Genomic DNA, 19027 nt, shown 5'->3' on the forward strand with positions numbered 1-19027 from the left:
AGGGAATAGGGCCCTGGTAAGGTAGTGCACTATATAGGGAATAGGGCCCTGGTAAGGTAGTGCACTATATAGGGCCCTGGTAAGTTAGTGCACTATATAGGGCCCTGGTGAGGTAGTGCACTATATAGGGAATAGGGTGCCATTTCAGACTAACCCTGTAGTTTTAAAATGTCATCTGTTTTGTCTTCTCATCTCTGAAACCATTGGTAGAAGATCCAATCATTTATGGGTAACAATTAGGTACCTTACTGTGATTTTGTTTTCAATTAAAATTGTCAAAATAAACATACCTTCTTAGTAAAGGGGAAAACTAGCTGTTATTGGCAGAGAGGTTTGGAACTCTCTTTCTCATTGGTCTATCAACTTGGCAAAAACTCCATCCCACCAAAACAGGCTGAAATTTCAGACCGCCTTTTCAAACAGCACTTACACTAAAACGACATATCATTTTCACAATTTCACATTATTATTCCAAACTCATAGTGTGGAAATGAATATTGAACAAAAAAATATAAACGCAACATGTAAAGTGTCGGTCCCATGTTTCATGAACTGAAATAAAAGATTTCCCATATTCACAACAAACTTAATAAGCTCCAATTTTGTGCATGTATTTGTTTACATCCCTGTTAGTGAGCATTTCTCCTTTGATAAGATAATCCATCCAGGTGACATCCATTGGGCCTTTACACTAATGATTATCTCCCACATGGCGCCTTGTTCCGTAGCCAACGTGTCCAAGTGGGGCTCCACCTAAGTTTATATGGGTTTCAGCTTGTTACGGGTTCTAAGCGGTTATCTTAGGTGGTACTGAGTGGGTTAACATTTGGGGCCAGACATGAACAAACCTGTGTAGTTTATAATGTTGGCCTTTTGCCTACTTTACAGCCCATTTATAAATGGTTATATGCTGTGAATATGGTCAGGGACTGTCTATGGGACCCAGTACTGGATTGATATTGATTACTGCATTGTTGGGTAGAAAGGCATTTCACTTTACTTGACATTTAAATGTAAAACTTGAGTTGGGTATACCAACTGAGTCACACATGGGGGAAAACCCCATGTGGGCTACAACATATGGTACCAAATGGTTACTTTACCATTTCTAAATGGGCTATCTGCTGTGAATATGGTCAGAGATTGTCTCTGTTGGACATACCACCTGGGTCATGTACGAGAAAACCCATGTGGGTCATAGTGAGGGCCCCAAATCGACCAGAATACTGTTTTAACGTACTGTTAAAAACGGCAACTGATGAAATGTGAGGAAGCTAAAATAAAGTTGGAAACATTTTAATTTTTGTGTGGGTTTAACTGAGAAAACGTATCCTATAAATGCTTATGAAATTCCTCTGCAAATATGCTGAGTGAACTGGCAACTTTTTGTTTTGTGTGTTTTCCTGAAAAGCCTGTATCTAGTGCGTGATGTCTCATTTTTTAATGCCGATTTTTATTTTTTGGAGGGGGTGTTCATAAATCAGATGCTAAACCATAGATTGTACAATATAAACATTGGGATTGTAGCTACATCATGTCCATGCACAGACTACGGGAGCTGGACATCTACACAGTGATTCGACCGGTAATTGGAACTGACTAAATGTAATGTTTGTTCCGTGTTGTTAACTAGCTAATCTGTTTTTTGGTATTTTCTGCTGCTGCCTAGCTGCAGACTCGTATAACTAACTAGCTAATGTTTGGCATGGTTACCAACTAGCGCTTTGTAACTAATTTATCACACACCCCTATATGATGTGTCGAGTTAGCTAACTAGCCAGCCATGCTAAACCCTATAGCAGGCCTTGTTGCGCTCACGTCGGCTAGCCAGCCATGCTAAACCCTATAGCCGGCCTTGTTGCGCTAACGTCGGCTAGACAGCCATGCTAAACCCTATAGCCGGCCTTGTTGCGCTAACGTCGGCTAGCCATCCATGCTAAACCCTATAGCCGGCCTTGTTGCGCTAACGTCGGCTAGACAGCCATGCTAACGTCGGCTAGCCAGCCATGCTAAACCCTATAGCCGGCCTTGTTGCGCTAACGTCGGCTAGCCAGCCATGCTAAACCCTATAGCCGGCCTTGTTGCGCTAACGTCGGCTAGCCAGCCATGCTAAACCCTATAGCCGGCCTTGTTGCGCTAACGTCGGCTAGACAGCCATGCTAAACCCTATAGCCGGCCTTGTTGCGCTAACGTCGGCTAGCCAGCCATGCTAAACCCTATAGCCGGCCTTGTTGCGCTAACGTCGGCTAGACAGCCATGCTAAACCCTATAGCCGGCCTTGTTGCGCTAACGTCGGCTAGCCAGCCATGCTAAACCCTATAGCCGGCCTTGTTGCGCTAACGTCGGCTAGACAGCCATGCTAACGTCGGCTAGCCAGCCATGCTAAACCCTATAGCCGGCCTTGTTGCGCTAACGTCGGCTAGCCAGCCATGCTAAACCCTATAGCCGGCCTTGTTGCGCTAACGTCGGCTAGCCAGCCATGCTAAACCCTATAGCCGGCCATGTTGCGCTAACGTCGGCTAGCCAGCCATGTTAACGTCGGCTAGCCAGCCATGCTAAACCCTATTGCCGGCCTTGTTGCGCTAACGTCGGCTAGCCAGCCATGTTAACCTGGGCTAGCCAGCCATGCTAAACCCTATTGGCGGCCTTGTTGCGCTAACGTCGGCTAGCCAGCCATGCTAAACCCTATAGCCGGCCTTGTTGCGCTAACGTCGGCTAGCCAGCCATGCTAAACCCTATAGCCGTCCTTGTTGCGCTAACGTCGGCTAGCCAGCCATGCTAAACCCTATAGCCGGCCTTGTTGCGCTAACGTTGGCAAGCCAGCTATGCTAAACCCTATAGCCGGCCTTGTTGCGCTAACGTCGGCTAGCCAGCCATGTTAACGTCGGCTAGCCAGCCATGCTAAACCCTATTGCCGGCCTTGTTGCGCTAACGTCGGCTAGCCAGCCATGTTAACCTGGGCTAGCCAGCCATGCTAAACCCTATTGGCGGCCTTGTTGCGCTAACGTCGGCTAGCCAGCCATGCTAAACCCTATAGCCGGCCTTGTTGCGCTAACGTCGGCTAGCCAGCCATGCTAACGTCGGCTAGACAGCCATGCTAAACCCTATAGCCGCTGAGTAAATTTTTTTGTTCTTTTGAGTGTAAACTTGTCAGTATAGTTAGCTAATCATACTGTCTTCACTGTATTTTGTACCGAGGTAAATATAATTTGACAGGACCGATGACTGCTGCTGTTTTAAACTCTGACTTGTTTAGGAGTCGCTTGGGACATTATTCACATGCTGTAATATGTTCAATCTATTTTTATGGGATCAAGTAAAAAAGAAAATGGTGGAATGTTTAATTTTTTATAAAAGGTTGTTTTTATAGTTTCGTAAAAATGTTAAAAACCTGAAACCAAAACTAAATGTTAAACTAGAAACTTTATCTTACACTAACTGAAATACCATGTTAAATTATTGAGCTGGTTAACTCGGTTTGTTACAGACTGACCAGAAAAATTCAAATTGACATCATCTTGAATTTATTCTAAATGGTCTTTCAAATGAAATTAATAATAAGCGAAAAAGGTTACTTTATGTCAACTGCAGCCCACTAAAAATTCTAAAGGGTCCATTTAGCTGCGTTTACACAGGCAGCCCAATTTTTATATTTTGTCCAATTTATTTGGCGAAAGAGCTGATCTGATTGGTCAAAAGACCAATTTGGTGGAAACAATGATCAGAATTGGGCAGCTTGTGTAAACGCTGCCATAGGGAACAATGTTGTAGCCCACATAGGTTTGTCCATGTCTGGCTCTAGGTACTTGGTAAAAAATATCCATTTAGAGTCCTTGGATAAAGACAAATGTTGCTCTAGATCGGTAGTCTAAATAATGAAGGTTGTTTTCATTTCACACTATGAACAGGCCCGGATCAAACTTTAAAAAGGCAGAAGAGACTTCTGATCTCAGACTGACTCAGACATGGAGGAAGAGGAGTCAGGACCTCACAGTGGTACCACCGTGACAGCAGCACAACCCGACGGCGCTGTCTCCCTGTGAATACGACGGGTGCTGTTTCCCTGTGAATACGACGGGCGCTGTTTCCCTGTGAATACGACGGGTGCTGTCTCCCTGTGAATACGACGGGTGCTGTTTCCCTGTGAATACGACGGGTGCTGTCTCCCTGTGAATACGACGGGTGCTGTCTCCCTGTGAATACGACGGGTGCTGTTTCCCTGTGAATACGACGGGTGCTGTTTCCCTGTGAATACGACGGGTGCTGTTTCCCTGTGAATACGACGGGTGCTGTTTCCCTGTGAATACGACGGGCGCTGTTTCCCTGTGAATACGACGGGTGCTGTTTCCCTGTGAATACGACGGGTGCTGTTTCCCTGTGAATACGACGGGTGCTGTTTCCCTGTGAATACGACGGGTGCTGTTTCCCTGTGAATACGACGGGTGCTGTTTCCCTGTGAATACTGTGCAGGATGTGGAGGCGATGGAGCAAAAGTTACTCGACACAGCTTTCCTGAATGGAGTGGTAGCTGCTATGAATGGGATGTTTATCAAAATATTTATTGTAGTATTTTGTTTATTTAGTCCATTGTTAATATAATCCCAACAATCGTGCATGTTAGCAAATCAAGTTTTCAAGATGGAGCACTTTCAGTACAGAGCAAACAGTGATGATGACACAAATGAGAAACATTATTATAATTATTATCATATCATTAGCATCATCCCTCTCATTGGCTCTATACTGCAGTGTTTCCTGGTCCAGGGGATCAAAAGGACCTTTGAATTGAATAAGGTATGTGAGTGCTGAGGCAAAAAAACAACAGTGTGCATCCCTTGGGACCAGGATTGGGGAACACCGCTGTACTGAAAGTCCATCTTGAGAACTTCACTGCTGAACATTTTGGGGGATTTTATACAGGGTGAGGAAACTAAGGTGTACGTTTTTTGTAATTTGATTGAACTATCCCTTGATCTGAAAAAATGTGGTATAAATAAACCTGCTCAGATCAGGGCTACTGTTTATGAGATGATGATGATGATGATGATGATGATAGGACCAGATACTACTTGACACGTGTAAAAGGTCTCCCCTCACCTGGTTGTCTAGGTCTCTCCTCACCTGGTTGTCTAGGTCTCAGTAAGGAACTCCCCTCACCTGGTTGTCCAGGTCTCAGTAAGGAACTCTCCTCACCTGGTTGTCTAGGTCTCTCCTCACCTGGTTGTCTAGGTCTCAGTAAGGAACTCTCCTCACCTGGTTGTCTAGGTCTCAGTAAGGAACTCCCCTCACCTGGTTGTCTAGGTCTCAGTAAGGACCTCTCCTCACCTGGTTGTCTAGGTCTCAGTAAGGAACTCCCCTCACCTGGTCGTCCAGGTCTCAGTAAGGAACTCCCCTCACCTGGTTGTCTAGGTCTCAGTAAGGACCTCTCCTCACCTGGTTGTCTAGGTCTCAGTAAGGAACTCTCCTCACCTGGTTGTCTAGGTCTCAGTAAGGAACTCCCCTCACCTGGTTGTCTAGGTCTCAGTAAGGAACTCTCCTCACCTGGTTGTCTAGGTCTCAGTAAGGAACTCTCCTCACCTGGTTGTCTAGGTCTCAGTAAGGAACTCTCCTCACCTGGTTGTCTAGGTCTCAGTAAGGAACTCTCCTCACCTGGTTGTCTAGGTCTCAGTAAGGACCTCTCCTCACCTGGTTGTCTAGGTCTCTCCTCACCTGGTCGTCTAGGTCTCAGTATGGAACTCTCCTCACCTGGTTGTCTAGGGCTCAGTAAGGAACTCTCCTCACCTGGTTGTCCAGGTCTCAGTAAGGAACTCCCCTCACCTGGTTGTCTAGGTGTCAGTAAGGAACTCTCCTCACCTGGTTGTCTAGGTCTCCCCTCACCTGGTTGTCTAGGTCTCAGTAAGGAACTCTCCTCACCTGGTTGTCCAGGTCTCAGTAAGGAACTCTCCTCACCTGGTTGTCTAGGTCTCAGTAAGGAACTCCCCTCACCTGGTTGTCTAGGTCTCAGTAAGGAACTCCCCTCACCTGGTTGTCTAGGTCTCAGTAAGGAACTCTCCTCACCTGGTTGTCTAGGTCTCAGTAAGGAACTCCCCTCACCTGGTTGTCTAGGTCTCAGTAAGGAACTCTCCTCACCTGGTTGTCTAGGTCTCAGTAAGGAACGCCCCTCACCTGGTTGTCTAGGTCTCAGTAAGGAACTCTCCTCACCTGGTTGTCTAGGTCTCAGTAAGGAACTCCCCTCACCTGGTTGTCTAGGTCTCAGTAAGGAACTCCCCTCACCTGGTTGTCTAGGTCTCAGTAAGGAACTCCCCTCACCTGGTTGTCTAGGTCTCAGTAAGGAACTCTCCTCACCTGGTCGTCTAGGTCTCAGTAAGGAACTCTCCTCACCTGGTCGTCTAGGTCTCAGTAAGGAACTCTCCTCACCTGGTTGTCTAGGTCTCAGTAAGGAACTCCCCTCACCTGGTTGTCTAGGTCTCAGTAAGGAACTCTCCTCACCTGGTTGTCTAGGTCTCAGTAAGGAACTCCCCTCACCTGGTTGTCTAGGTCTCAGTAAGGACCTCCCCTCACCTGGTTGTCTAGGTCTCAGTAAGGAACTCTCCTCACCTGGTTGTCTAGGTCTCCCCTCACCTGGTTGTCTAGGTCTCAGTAAGGAACTCTCCTCACCTGGTTGTCTAGGTCTCAGTAAGGAACTCTCCTCACCTGGTTGTCTAGGTCTCAGTAAGGAACTCTCCTCACCTGGTTGTCTAGGTCTCAGTAAGGACCTCCCCTCACCTGGTTGTCTAGGTCTCAGTAAGGAACTCTCCTCACCTGGTTGTCTAGGTCTCCCCTCACCTGGTTGTCTAGGTCTCAGTAAGGAACTCTCCTCACCTGGTTGTCTAGGTCTCAGTAAGGAACTCTCCTCACCTGGTTGTCTAGGTCTCAGTAAGGAACTCCCCTCACCTGGTTGTCTAGGTCTCCCCTCACCTGGTTGTCCAGGTCTCAGTAAGGAACTCCCCTCACCTGGTTGTCTAGGTCTCAGTAAGGAACTCCCCTCACCTGGTTGTCCAGGTCTCAGTAAGGAACTCCCCTCACCTGGTTGTCTAGGTCTCCCCTCACCTGTTTGTCTAGGTCTCCCCTCACCTGGTTCTCTAGGTCTCAGTAAGGAACTCCGGTCACCTGGTTGTCTAGGTCTCAGTAAGGAACTCTCCTCACCTGGTTATCTAGGTGTCAGTAAGGAACTCCCCTCACCTGGTTGTCTAGGTCTCTCCTCACCTGGTTGTCTAGGTCTCAGTAAGGAACTCCCCTCACCTGGTTGTCTAGGTCTCAGTAAGGACCACCCCTCACCTGGTTGTCTAGGTCTCAGTAAGGAACACCCCTCACCTGGTTGTCTAGGTCTCAGTAAGGACCTCCCCTCACCTGGTTGTCCAGGTCTCAGTAAGGAACTCCCCTCACCTGGTTGTCTAGGTCTCAGTAAGGAACTCTCTTCACCTGGTTGTCTAGGTCTCAGTAAGGAACTCCCCTCACCTGGTTGTCTAGGTCTCAGTAAGGAACTCTTCTCACCTGGTTGTCTAGGTCTCAGTAAGGAACTCCCCTCACCTGGTTGTCTAGGTCTCAGTAAGGAACTCTCCTCACCTGGTTGTCTAGGTCTCAGTAAGGAACTCCCCTCACCTGGTTGTCTAGGTCTCAGTAAGGAACTCTCCTCACCTGGTTGTCTAGGTCTCAGTAAGGAACTCCCCTCACCTGGTTGTCTAGGTCTCAGTAAGGAACTCCCCTCACCTGGTTGTCTAGGTCTCTCCTCACCTGGTTGTCTAGGTCTCAGTAAGGAACTCTCCTCACCTGGTTGTCTAGGTCTCAGTAAGGAACTCTCCTCACCTGGTTGTCTAGGTCTCAGTAAGGAACTCTCCTCACCTGGTTGTCTAGGTCTCAGTAAGGAACTCCCCTCACCTGGTTGTCTAGGTCTCAGTAAGGAACTCCCCTCACCTGGTTGTCTAGGTCTCAGTAAGGAACTCCCCTCACCTGGTTGTCTAGGTCTCAGTAAGGAACTCCCCTCACCTGGTTGTCTAGGTCTCAGTAAGGAACTCTCCTCACCTGGTTGTCTAGGTCTCAGTAAGGAACTCCCCTCACCTGGTTGTCTAGGTCTCAGTAAGGAACTCTCCTCACCTGGTTGTCTAGGTCTCAGTAAGGAACCCCCCTCACCTGGTTGTCTAGGTCTCAGTAAGGAACTCTCCTCACCTGGTTGTCTAGGTCTCAGTAAGGAACTCCCCTCACCTGGTTGTCTAGGTCTCAGTAAGGAACTCCCCTCACCTGGTTGTCTAGGTCTCTCCTCACCTGGTTGTCTAGGTCTCAGTAAGGAACTCTCCTCACCTGGTTGTCTAGGTCTCAGTAAGGAACTCCCCTCACCTGGTTGTCTAGGTCTCAGTAAGGAACTCCCCTCACCTGGTTGTCTAGGTCTCAGTAAGGAACTCCCCTCACCTGGTTGTCTAGGTCTCTCCTCACCTGGTTGTCTAGGTCTCAGTAAGGAACTCTCCTCACCTGGTTGTCTAGGTCTCAGTAAGGAACTCTCCTCACCTGGTTGTCTAGGTCTCAGTAAGGAACTCCCCTCACCTGGTTGTCTAGGTCTCCCCTCACCTGGTTGTCTAGGTCTCAGTAAGGAACTCTCCTCACCTGGTTGTCTAGGTCCCAGTGAGGAACTCTCCTCACCTGGTTGTCTAGGTCTCAGTAAGGAACTCTCCTCACCTGGTTGTCTAGGTCTCCCCTCACCTGGTTGTCTAGGTCTCAGTAAGGAACTCTCCTCACCTGGTTGTCCAGGTCTCAGTAAGGAACTCAGTAAGAGGGGGGGGGGGGCAGTGCCCCTGTGACAACAACTTTGGACCCCCTTGTGGCCCCCCCTAAATGTGAAGTATGAAATAATTTTTACATAACACATTTTTTGCTATCGTTCTTTTTTTTTTACATCCGTTATTAGACAGTGGCAACGCGGAACACTAATTTAACACAGACATCTTCTAGAGGGACGGATTTAGGATGGAACACAGCAGTATCGTACCACATGCAAAACGATATGACAACAATAACGTCTAATGTAACTGGCCCCCCCTCTAACAGTACAACTGGCCCCTCTAACAGTACAACTGGCCCCTCCCTCTAACAGTACAACTGGCCCCAGCTTGGCCCCCCCTCTAACAGTACAACTGGCCCCAGCTTGGCCCCCCCTCTAACAGTACAGCTGGCCCCCCCCTCTAACAGTACAACTGGCCCCTCTAACAGTACAACTGGCCCCAGCTTGGCCCCCCCTCTAACAGTACAACTGGCCCCTCTAACAGTACAGCTGGCCCCTCCCTCTAACAGTACAACTGGCCCCCTCTAACAGTACAGCTGGCCCCTCCCTCTAACAGTACAACTGGCCCCTCTAACAGTACAACTGGCCCCAGCTTGGCCCCCCCTCTAACAGTACAACTGGCCCCAGCTTGGCCCCCCCTCTAACAGTACAACTGGCCCCCTCTAACAGTACAACTGGCCCCTCTAACAGTACAACTGGCCCCCTCTAACAGTACAACTGGCCCCAGCTTGGCCCCCCCTCTAACAGTACAACTGGCCCCTCTAACAGTACAACTGGCCCCAGCTTGGCCCCCTCCCTAGTTGAAATGGTCTAGAACGGCCACTGAGTAGACCCTCCATGGAATGAGTTTGACACCCTTGCTGTATGGTAACTAATTGTCACACAAGCTAATAAATATAATAAACCTAATAATAATAATAATAATAATAATAAACCTAATAAATGTTTTATAATAACCATCATCTGTGAGACTAGCTGGGACGTTCTGTATAATACCACTTCAATATTATCAAGTCGCTATCGTCGTCCATGTACCTTCTGCTGTTTCATTGATACTTTGTTGTCTGATCAATTCAATCCGTCATGTACATGTAATTACCAGAATAAAGGAAACATCCAAAAATAAAGTGTTTTCACACACATTAAGGAAAGCACGCATGCACACACCGTACACACACAAGCACAGAGTAATGTGTCAGAGTGGTGAAGTCATCGATGACGTCATAATATGCTCCCTACGTGTAACTGCCAGAATAAAGGAAACCCTAACAGAAAGTGTTTTTTTAATAGGGCTTTTGGGCGCCACCACCAACCAGAACAGCTTCAATGAGCCTTGGCATGGATTCTACAAGTGGAACTCTATTGGAGGGATGTGACATCATTCTTCTATGAGAAATTCCATCATTTGGTGTTTTTGTTGGCGGTGGAGAACGCCGTCTCAGGCGCCGCTCCAGAATCTCCCCGTAAGTGTTCAATTGGGGGTTGAGATCTGGTGACTGAGACCTACCCTGTAAACTACCTTTGGTCCTTGGAGAGCCCTCTTTCAAAGTCACTGAGATCTCTTCTAGTAGGTATTAACTCCAACCCTGTTCCTGGAGAGATATCCTCCTGTAGGTTTACACTCCAACCCTGTTCCTGGAGAGATATCCTCCTGTAGGTTTGAGATCTGGTGACTGAGACGGGTCACGGTTTATGGTTTGCATTTGTTTTCATGCTCATCAAACCATTCAGTGACCAGTCGTGCCCTGTGGATGGGGGACATTATCATCCTATGGGGGGCAAAGCCAAGGTAGCAGGAATAATGGCCCGCCCAGCATTTATACGTGATCCTAATGCATGATGGGATGTGTTTTCCATTATTTTGGCAGTTACCTGTATGTACATATGCATCTCTAGCCTATGTGTTACGCAATCAATTTTTGACATAGAAAAAAAACTGATTGTGGGTCAGTTTTGTCTTCCCCTACCCTAGTGGGTTAGAAAACGATTGAGTTAAATTAATCAGGTTCTAGATCTGTGCCTATACCACCACCACCTCTGGGTCTTTTACTATGAAGCCGGTGTTAAGTTTTATTGCCACTCGTGAGTTTCAATTTAGTTTCTGTAGCAGGTTGGCGAGGCCATAGATTTTAGAGAAAGGAGGAGATTAGAATCCCGGCGGGAGATGAATGGAGAGAAAAAAAACCCACAACGCTTCGCCCAGCAGGCTCACGACCAATCATCAGAACCAATATAACGCTTCGCCCAGCAGGCTCACGACCAATCATCAGAACCAATATAACGCTTCGCCCAGCAGGCTCACGACCAATCATCAGAACCAATATAACGCTTCGCCCAGCAGGCTCACGACCAATCATCAGAACCAATATAACGCTTCGCCCAGCAGGCTCACGACCAATCATCAGAACCAATATAACGCTTCGCCCAGCAGGCTCACGACCAATCATCAGAACCAATATAACGCTTCGCCCAGCAGGTTCACGACCAATCATCAGAACCAATATAACGCTTCGCCCAGCAGGCTCACGACCAATCATCAGAACCAATATAACGCTTCGCCCAGCAGGCTCACGACCAGGCTCACGACCAATCATCAGAACCAATATAACGCTTCGCCCAGCAGGCTCACGACCAATCATCAGAACCAATATAACGCTTCGCCCAGCAGGCTCACGACCAATCATCAGAACCAATATAACGCTTCGCCCAGCAGGCTCACGACCAATCATCAGAACCAATATAACGCTTCGCCCAGCAGGCTCACGACCAATCATCAGAACCAATATAACGCTTCGCCCAGCAGGCTCACGACCAGGTTCACGACCAATCATCAGAACCAACATAACGCTTCGCCCAGCAGGCTCACGACCAATCATCAGAACCAATATAACGCTTCGCCCAGCAGGCTCACGACCAATCATCAGGGCTATATTTACGCAATAGCAATGTAGCGTTTTTCAGCATCCCAACAGCTTTACGGTTGAACGGTGATTGAAACAGAGACCGTCTAATCAACAAAAAACAGCAGTCAAATGGTATAAATATGTTGTTAATTTTAACAATGAGTTTGAGATCGTAATTTTAATTTGATAAAAAAAAAAAAAAATGGAGAGTTGTTGAAGTCTGTCATCTGCTATTTCACAAAAGCAACCAATTCTGTTTAGTTGTGTGTTTCGTTTGAAATTAGTTTGCTACCTGGAAATGCTCAACCGGTGTCGCTCGTTCAGCCGACAAACTTTCAACCGGTTTTCCCCATTAAGCAACGAGTCGGAGTCGGAGTCCGAGCCTTCTCTGGTCTCTCCTCCTCCCGTTACGGGGTCTGAGATGCCGAAGCTTCCCACCATTAGCTCTGACAAATTGAAAACCCTAGTCATTGGCGACTCCATTACTCGCATTATTAGACTTAAAATGAATCATCCAGCGATCATACACTGTTTACCAGGGGGCAGGGCTACCGACGTTAAGGCTAACAGGCTGACCACGTGACGCGAGCATTGCAAAATAAATTTAGAAATCTATGTTATTTAACAGCAAGCTAGCTAAATAGGCCAAATTAGCTAGCAAGTGCAAGCTAACTAACTAAATTGCCATAAATGTTTAATGCTTTTCAACCTGTCCCCAAATTAATATAATTGGTTCAGAGTTTGTTTTGATATTTTAACCTGCGTGTCGTGATCGCGTTTGGTGTAGGGGGACAAAATACATTTATAAACGATGGCGCACATGCGCGCGCGCGCACAGCCGGTTTGGGTTCCCTGTTAGGCTAAAACTGGCGAGTGTAGAGAGTATAGGGATATTGTTATCCACGTCGGCACCAACGATGTTAGGATGAAACAGTCAGAGGTCACCAAGCGCAACATAGCTTCAGCGTGTAAATCAGCTAGAAAGATGTGTCGGCATCGAGTAATTGTCTCTGGCCCCCTCCCAGTTAGGGGGAGTGATGAGCTCTACAGCAGAGTCTCACAACTCAATCGCTGGTTGAAAACTGTTTTCTGCCCCTCCCAAAAGATAGAATTTGTAGATAATTGACCCGCTTTCTGGGACTCACCCTCGAACAGGATCAAGCCTGGCCTGTTGAGGAGTGACGGACTCCATCCTAGCTGGAGGGGTGCTCTCATCTTATCTACGAACATAGACAGGGCTCTAACTCCTCTAGCTCCACAATGAAATAGGGTGCAGGCCAGGCAGCAGGCTGTTAGCCAGCCTGCCAGCTTAGTGGAGTCTGCCACTAGCACAGTCAGTGTAGTCAGCTCAGCTTTCCCCATTGAGACCGTGTCTGTGCCTCGATCTAGGTTGGGCAAAACTAAACATCGCGGTGTTCGCTTTAGCAATCTCACTAGTATAAAGACCTCCTCCATTCCTGCCATTATTGAAAGAGATTGTCATACCTCACATCTCAAAATAGGGCTACTTAATGTTAGATCCCTCACTTCCAAGGCAGTTATAGTCAATGAACTAATCACTGATCATAATCTTGATGTGATTGGCCTGACTGAAACATTTTTACATTTACATTTTAGTCATTTAGCAGACGCTCTTATCCAGAGCGACTTACAGTAATGAATGCATACATTTCATCGATATATATATATTTTTTTCATACTGGCCCCCCGTGGGAATCGAACCCACAACCCTGGCGTTGCAAACACCAAGCTCTACCAACTGAGCTACACGGGCTTAAGCCTGATGAATTTACTGTGTTAAATGAGGCCTCACCCCCTGGTTACACTAGTGACCATACCCCCCGTGCATCCGGCAAAGGCGGAGGTGTTGCTAACAGTTACGATAGCAAATTTCAATTTACCAAAAAAAAAGACTGTACATTTGAGCTTCTAGACATGAAATCTATGCAGCCTACTCAATCACTTTTTATAGCTACTGTTTACAGGCCTCCTGGGCCATATGCAGTGTTCCTCACTGAGTTCCCTGAATTCCTATCGGACATTGTAGTCATAGCAGATAATATTCACATTTTTGGTGACTTTAATATTCACATGGAAAAGTCCACAGACCCACTCCAAAAGGCTTTCGGAGCCATCATCGACTCAGTGGGTTTTGTCCAACATGTCTCCGGACCTACTCACTGCCACAGTCATACTCTGGATCTAGTTTTGTCCCGTGGAATAAACGTTGTGGATCTTAATGTTTTTACTCATAGTCCAGGATTATCGGACCACCATTTTATTACATTTGCAATCGCAACAAATAATCTACTCAGACCCCAACCAAGGATTATTAAAAGCCGTGCTACAAATTCTCAGATAAAGAGTACATAAATCGGTTAACCACCTAACTGAGGAACTCAATTTAACCTTGTGTAATACCCTAGATGCAATCGCACCCCTAAAAACTAAAAACATTTGCCACAAGAGACTAGCTCCCTGGTATACAGAAAATATCCGTGCCCTGAAGCTTCCAGGAAATACCCGAGCCCTGAAGCTTCCAGAAAATACCCGAGCCCTGAAGCTTCCAGAAAATACCCGAGCCCTGAAGCTTCCAGAAAATACCCGAGCCCTGAAGCTTCCAGAAAATACCCGAGCCCTGAAGCTTCCAGAAAATACCCGGGCCCTGAAGCTTCCAGAAAATACCCGAGCCCTGAAGCTTCCAGAAAATACCCGAGCCCTGAAGCTTCCAGAAAATTCCAGAGCCCTGAAGCTTCCAGAAAATACCCGAGCCCTGAAGCTTCCAGAAAATACCCGAGCCCTGAAGCTTCCAGAAAATACCCGAGCCCTGAAGCTTCCAGAAAATACCCGAGCCCTGAAGCTTCCAGAAAATACCCGAGCCCTGAAGCTTCCAGAAAATACCCGAGCCCTGAAGCTTCCAGAAAATACCCGAGCCCTGAAGCTTCCAGAAAATACCCGAGCCCTGAAGCTTCCAGAAAATACCCGGGCCCTGAAGCTTCCAGAAAATACCCGAGCCCTGAAGCTTCCAGAAAATACCCGAGCCCTGAAGCTTCCAGAAAATACCCGAGCTCTGAAGCTTCCAGAAAATACCCGAGCCCTGAAGCTTCCAGAAAATACCCGAGCCCTGAAGCTTCCAGAAAATACCCGAGCTCTGAAGCTTCCAGAAAATACCCGAGCCCTGAAGCTTCCAGAAAATACCCGAGCTCTGAAGCTTCCAGAAAATTGGAACGGAAATGGAGCTACACCAAACTGTCAGTCTTCCGACTAGCTTGGAAAGACTGTACCGTGCAGTATCGAAGAGCCCTCACTGCTGCTCGATCATCCTATTTTTCCAACTTAATTGAGGTGAATAAGAACAATCCTAAATGTATTTTTGATACTGTCGCCAAGCTAACTAAAAAGCAGCATTCCCCAAGAGAGGATGGCTTTCACTTCAGCAGTGAAGTTCATTAACTTCTTTGACGAAAAGATCATGATCATTAGAAAGCAAATTACGGACTCCTCTTTAAATCTGCGTATTCCTCCAAAGCTCCGTTGTCCTGAGTCTGCACAACACTGCCAGGACCTAGGATCAAGGGAGACAATCAAGTTTTTTAATACTTTATTTCTTGACACATTGATGAAAATTGTCATGGCCTCTAAACCTTCAAGCTGCATACTGGACCCTATTCCAACTAAGCTACTGAAAGAGCTGCTTCCTGTGCTCAGCCCTCCTATGTTGAACATAATAAATGGCTCTCTATCCACCGGATGTGTACCAAACTCACTAAAAGTGGCAGTAATAAAGCCTCTCTTGAAAAGCCAAACCTTGACCCAGAAAATATAAAAAACTATCAGCCTATATCGAATCTTCCAGAGATGCTTGTTCTAGGTCCCAAGAAACAAAGAGATCTTCTGTTGAATCTGACAATTAATCTGGATGGTTGTACAGTCGTCTCAAATAAAACTGTGAAGGACCTCGGCGTTACTCTGGACCCTGATCTCTCTTTTGAAGAACATATCAAGACTGTTTCAAGGACAGCTTTTTTCCATCTACGTAACATTGCAAAAATCTGACATTTTCTGTCCAAAAATGATGCAGAAAAATGAATCCATGCTTTTGTCACTTCTAGGTTAGACTACTGCAATGCTCTACTTTCCGGCTACCCGGATAAAGCACTAAACAAACTTCAGTTAGTGCTAAATACGGCTGCTAGAATCCTGACTAGAACCCCAAAAATGTGATCATATTACTCCAGTGCTAGCCTCGCTACACTGGCTTCCTGTTAAGGCAAGGGCTGATTTCAAGGTTTTACTGCTAACCTACAAAGCATTACATGGACTTGCTCCTATCTATCTTTCCGATTTGGTCCTGCCGTACATACCTACACGTACGCTACGGTCACAAGACGCAGGCCTCCTTACTGTCCCTAGAATTTTTAAGGAAACAGCTGGAGGCAGGGCTTTCTCCTATAGAGCTCAATTTTTATGGAATGGTCTGCCTATCCATGTGAGAGACGCAGACTCAGTCTCAACCTTTAAGTCTTTACTGAAGACTCATCTCTTCAGTGGGTCTTATGATTGAGTGTAGTCTGGCCCAGGAGTGTGAAGGTGAACGGAAAGGCACTGGAGCGACGAACCGCCCTTGTTGTCTCTGCCTGGCCGGTTCCCCTCTCTCCACTGGGATTCTCTGCCTCTAACCCTATTACGGGGGCTAAGTCACTGGCTTACTGGTGCTCTTCCATGCCGTCCCTAGGAGGGGTGCGTCACTTGAGTGGGTGGAGTCACTGACGTGGTATTCCTGTCCAGGTTGGCGCCCCTCCCCCCCCGGGTTCATGCCGTGGCGGAGATCTTCATGTACTATACTCGGCCTTGTCTCAGGATGGTAAGTTGGTGGTTGAAGATATCCCTCTAGTGGTGTGGGGGCTGTGCTTTGGCAAAGAGGGTGGGGTTATATCCTGCCTGTTTGGCCCTGTCCGGGGTATCGTCGGACGGGGCCACAGTGTCTCCCAACCCCTCCTGTCTCAGCCTCCAGCATTTATGCTGCAATAGCTTGTGTCGGGGGGATAGGGCCAGTCTGTTATATCTGGAGTGTTTCTTCTATCTTATCCGGTGTCCTGTGTGAATTTAACTATGCTCCCTCTAATTCTCTCTCTTTCTTTCTCTCTCTCGGAGGACCTGAGCCCTAGGACCGTGCCTCAGGGCTACCTGGCCTGATGACTCCTTGCTGTCCCCAGTCCACCTGGACGTGCTGCTGCTCCAGTTTCAACTGTTCTGCCTGCGGCTATGGAACCCTGACCTGTTCACCGGACGTGCTACCTGTCCCAGACCTGCTGTCCCAGACCTGCTGGAACCCTGACCAGTTCACCGGACGTGCTACCTGTCCCAGACCTGCTGTTTTCAACTCTCTAGAAACAGCAGGAGCGGTAGAGATACTCTCAATGATCGGCTATGAAAAGTCGACTGACATTGGTCAGGCAGGTGACCAAGAACCTGATGGTCACTCTGACAGAGCTCCAGGGTTCCTCTGTGGAGGTGGGAGAACCTTCCAGAAGAACAACCATCTCTGCAGCACTCCACCAATCAGGCCTTTATGGTAGAGTGGCCAGATGGAAGTCACTCCTCAGTAAAAGGCACATGACAGCCCGCTTGGAGTTTGCCAAAAGGGACCTAAAGACTCTCAGACCATGAGAAACAAGATTCTTTGGTCTGATGAAACCAAGATTAAACTTTTTGACCTGAATGCCAAGCTTCACGTCTGGAGGAAACCTGACACCATCCCTACGGTGAAGCATGGTGGCGGCAGCATCATGCTGTGGGGAAGTATTTCAGAGGTAGGATCGAGGCAAAGATGAACGGAGAAAAGTACAGAGAGATCCTTGATGAAAACCTGCTCCAGAGCGCTCAGGACCTCAGACTGGGGCGAATGTTCACCTTCCAACAGGACACCGACCCTAAGCACATAGCCAAAACAACGCAGGAGTGGCTTCGGGACAAGTCTCTGAATGTCCTTGAGTGGCCCAGCCAGAGCCCGGACTTGAGCCCGATGGAACATCTCTGAAGGGAGAGTAAACAGGATGGTGATGAAGTCCAGGTGTGATGGTTGCCAGGACCGTTGGTTAGTAGACCATCGACGTCGAGCGCCGGCGGGAAGGAGCAGGAGTAGGCGTGCCACGTCATCGACCGACAGATTGCTGTAACATATGATGTGGTTAACTGATATGTAAAATACCTATCCAGGCCCATTTTGTATTATAGCAGTACTTCTCTACATATTCACAAACACAGGTGTACACACACACACAGATTATTTCAAACTTTTTTATTACTCGACACATGGAGGAATCACAACGTTTAATATACAAACGTTTTGGAACCTTTCAAAAAACAAAACACGTTTTTATCCATGCGACAGACAGTTTAGAGAGGAGGGGCTTATTCAACGAAAAGGATCCCCAGACAGTTTAGAGAGGAGGGGCTTATTCAACGAAAAGGATCCCCAGACCGTTTAGAGAGGAGGGGCTTATTCAACGAAAAGGATCCCAAATGGCACCCTATTATTCCCTATGTAGTGTACTACTTTCAAAGTAATGCACTATATAATGCACTATATGCAAAATTCAAAAGTAGTGGACGATATAGGGAATAGGGTGCTGTTTTGGGATGCAAACAAAATGTTTCTGGAATATTATGTGTTGATTCCAGACAGTTCTGTAGTTGTACTCCTCTTGGAACATGAGGAAAAGAGCGGAACCTTCTGGAGTCCTTAAAGTTCTGTTCCTTTGCCAGTTAGTTAGTCCTGGTCTAACGACACTTGTCTTTAGAGTTCCAAAAAAAGAACCCTTGTTATAATCCATGATAACATCATCCATGGTCCAACGGTTCGCCCTGGTATTGTCCTGGTATTGTCCTGGTTTTAGACCTTGTATTGTCCTGGTATTGTCCTGGTATTAGACCTGGTATTGTCCTGGTTTTAGACCTGGTATTGTCCTGGTATTGTCCTGGTTTTGTCCTGGTATTGTCCTGGTTTTGTCCTGGTATTGTCCTGGTTTTAGACCTGGTATTGTCCTAGTTTTAGACCTGGTATTGTCCTGGTATTGTCCTGGTATTGTCCTGGTTTTAGACCTGGTATTGTCCTGGTTTTAGACCTGGTATTGTCCTGGTTTTGTCCTGGTATTGTCCTGGTTTTAGACCTGGTATTGTCCTGGTTTTGTCCTGGTATTGTCCTGGTTTTAGACCTGGTATTGTCCTAGTATTGTCCTGGTTTTAGACCTGGTTCGCCCTGGTATTGTCCTGGTTTTGTCCTGGTATTGTCCTGGTATTGTCCTGGTTT

This window comes from Salmo salar, chromosome 07 (genome assembly GCF_965601325.2).
Source record: "Salmo salar chromosome 07, fSalSal1, whole genome shotgun sequence".
Lineage (NCBI taxonomy): Eukaryota > Metazoa > Chordata > Actinopteri > Salmoniformes > Salmonidae > Salmo > Salmo salar.